This window comes from Rattus rattus, chromosome 4 (assembly GCF_011064425.1).
Source record: "Rattus rattus isolate New Zealand chromosome 4, Rrattus_CSIRO_v1, whole genome shotgun sequence".
In the NCBI taxonomy this organism is placed as follows: Eukaryota; Metazoa; Chordata; class Mammalia; order Rodentia; family Muridae; genus Rattus; species Rattus rattus.
Window position 1 is genome coordinate 118537599 of NC_046157.1, and position 3501 is coordinate 118541099.

Sequence of the window (3501 nt, forward strand, 5' to 3'; positions counted from 1 at the left end):
CTATTGCTGTTTTTGATGCTGTTGTTACTGTTGTTGCTGTTGTTGCTGTTGTTTTGTTGTTTATGATGATGTTGCTATTGTTGATGCTGTTGTTACTGTTGTTGATGTTATTGCTGTTGTTTTTGTTGTTGTTTTTGATGATGTTGTTAATGCTATGGATGTTGTTGTCATTGTTGCTGTCTTACTGTGGCACAACATGAGAATCTTTGACCTCATAATTTTAAAAAGCCAACAACATGGAAAGCAACAGAGGAAGAGAACCTAAGGACAAAAACCATCTTATGACAAATGTGTTCAAACAGAAATATCGCAATGAATCTTCATCAACACAAATTCTTCCTAAATTGTGCTGTCACCCTAAATTGGGATGAACCTTGCTCCGTGCAGGACAGGCTGGAGAGATAAACCAGGGATGACAAACTGTAGAGAACCTAAGAAGGAGAACCATAGAACTATCTACACCAAGTGTTCTAAACAATTGGTGAATTATCTTGATCTTTTGAGGGTCAGGTTCCTTTTCTTGTGTGTAAACTAGAATAATAATATCAGCACACTAGGATGTCACAAAGATCCAAAAAGATAATAAAAGACAAGTACCTTAAGGACTGTAAAGTGCAAAGAGAGCTGGCTTTGGCTGAGCAGCAGCAAAAAGAGCAGATCACCCAGCACTTCTGGGATTAAGCTGGAAGGTGGTAGAGAGTAGATCCCAGGCTGAAGTTTAATGTCAGTGCAAGGATGATTGTGTTTGGAGCTTTGGTGATAGCAGTTCAGTTCAGTTCACGGAAGACTCAGTGTTACAGTCCTCAGAGCAAGATCCTTCTCTTATCTCTTTTACCTCTGTTCTCTAACCCAAAAGTTCTGGTGAATGTCTTTGATTGATAGGAATCTTTGCCGCAGAGAATGCAGTTGAAGATCTGCTTGTGACACTATGCTGTGGCTCTGTTTAACCTCGGTTTTCACTCCACCCATTAACCAACATGATCCCCCATGACCATTCTACCTGTAACTGTTTCTAACTAGATTCTTGGCATCTGGTAATAAAGATTTTGGTGTTTTGTTGTTTTTTTTTTTTAATTAAAGACAAAAACCAAACAAATACCAAAGACAAAGACTGGTTATTTTTTATATTATTTCATTGAAAAGAAGCATTTTCACAAGAGAACACTAGACAAGAATAAGATTTAGGCTACAAGGTGTAGTTTTTGTTTGGTGGGTTGGTTTGTGTTCATTAGTGTTGCATACACCGCAGAAAACTCCACCCATTCCTCACATGTATGGAGATCAAAGCTGTACCCTGATATGCAAATGGGAGGAGAGAAAAGTTGGCAAAATTCTTTCCTCATTCCAAACAGAAACAGTTTAGAGCTGGATCCGTGGGTTCAAATGGAACCTAAGCAGTTATTCATGGCCCTGGGCTTCCAAAGATCTTGTACACTCCTAACTCTCTATATTGTTTTGAATATTGTTCTTTATTACTTAGGTATGCAAGGCCATATATTTTCATTTTATACTGGGCCCAGGTCTCTAGGTTGGACAATGGCTTTCTAATATACTCTCTACCACTGATCACAATAGTAGTCTCCAAGAGCAGATAAACAGATGAGGACAGCTATAGTTCACTACAGCAATAAACACAGAGAAGACTGGTCCCAAGGCGCTCCACTGGTTAATCCGTGGCTTGGAACATAGGTTTAGTGTAAGTAGTCTGGATTCAATAGTGAACAGTGTTGTAGCTGAATGGCCATGGCCCTAAACCATTGACCTAGACCTCTCAATCGCTTAACAGCACCAGTTTGTAAACTTGGATAAGAGCATGTGGCTATGCCTCAGGGCTTCTATCAACATCTTATTAGGTAGTGTGTAGGAAGACCCTCCTGCTTTCTGTACAAACATAAAAGAAGTAGATTTTGTCTCATTTTTATTCTTAGAAGGAGGGTTCTGTTGTTGTTGAATATTTACATATGTTTGGATGTTTGTGTCTCTATTTGTTACTTAGACTGGCATCAAAATATTGGGTTCACATGATCCTCCTACCTCAGCCTGTTAGTACCTGTGGCTACAACTGTGTACACAGTAGCTAGGGTACAGGTTTGTACTACACCTCATTCTAAGTCACATTTTCTGCCAGGATATTAACCCTTTCTAATCTGACCTCGTGTTATTTGCAAACGCCAACAGGAAATGTCTCTGGGAAGCTTCTAGAACATACATTAGAATGAGGAGGAAGTGTTTGAATTATATGCCCCTTTTTGCCCTTTCACAAACCAATCCTTTTGTGATAAAATTAGCAACACTTTGAGAAAAATAAGAGCTGGTCCCTTCTGCCAGACTCTACACCCTCAGTGTTGAGTGCAAACCAACAACAAAGGTTACATGGTCATGAATTCCATACCAATATACATACCTCTTAGACACACACACAGTTGGTCTCAGACATTGGGGTTGAGGGGCTCACATGTGTCAGCTCAGGTGTCAATCCATCTTAAGTCCACTGTCAAAAGTTAGATGACTTGGGTGTGGATCAGTGACAAAAGGCTTACATATCATGGTTCAAGCCCCGGAGTTATAAAAACGTAATAATAGCATTAATAGTTGTTATTGTGATAATGTGACAAACAACCTCTATCTAGAATAATCTCTATACTAAATATGTTCTTTCCCCCAAAGCATGTTTAGCAACTGAGATCACAGATTGTAGGACTGAGTCACAAAGAACTGAGAGTCTAGGGCTGGAGAGATGGCTCAGTGGTTAAGAGCACTGACTGCTCTTCCAAAGGTCCTAAGTTCAATTCCCAGCAACCACATGGTGGCTCACAACCATCTATAATGAGATCTGGGGTCATCTTCTGGCCTTTAGGCACACAGACAGAAAGCTGTATGATGTATACATAATAAATAAATATTAAAAAAAAGAACTGAGAGTCTAGAGTGTGAATGTTTTCATACACACATAATATTCATATATTTGTTGACCTAAAATCTCAGAAGCTTAAAGGTCCACTGGAGCTCAGGACCATCCTCCAATCTAAGGCTTTGAGGACAGGTAAGACTTCCTATACCCCCAAAGGACATTCCACAGTAGTACAGAAATAGTTTCAAACCCATGGTTAATGCATTTGAATTTATAATAGCTAGGGAATGCAATTAACCAGGATGTCCATCAACTAATGTATGGCTAAGGAAAATGTGATACAAATACACAATAGAATATTTCTTGGGTGAAAAGAAAACACAAATAATGAAATTTGCAGATAAAAGGTGGAACTGGAAAAAATTATACTGCGTAAGGGCACCCAGATTCAGAAAAATAAACATGTCATGTTCTCTTTCATATGTTGAGCAATCTAGAGTGTCTATGGACACTGGAAATTGGCAACCACATGTCTGAATGCTTTAATGGCTGGGGCTTCTAAAGTATAGGTAAATTGAATCATAACTTACACCTTATTCTCCCTATTCTGACATCATGTTATCTGAATACTGGAAAAAAACATTTCGCTG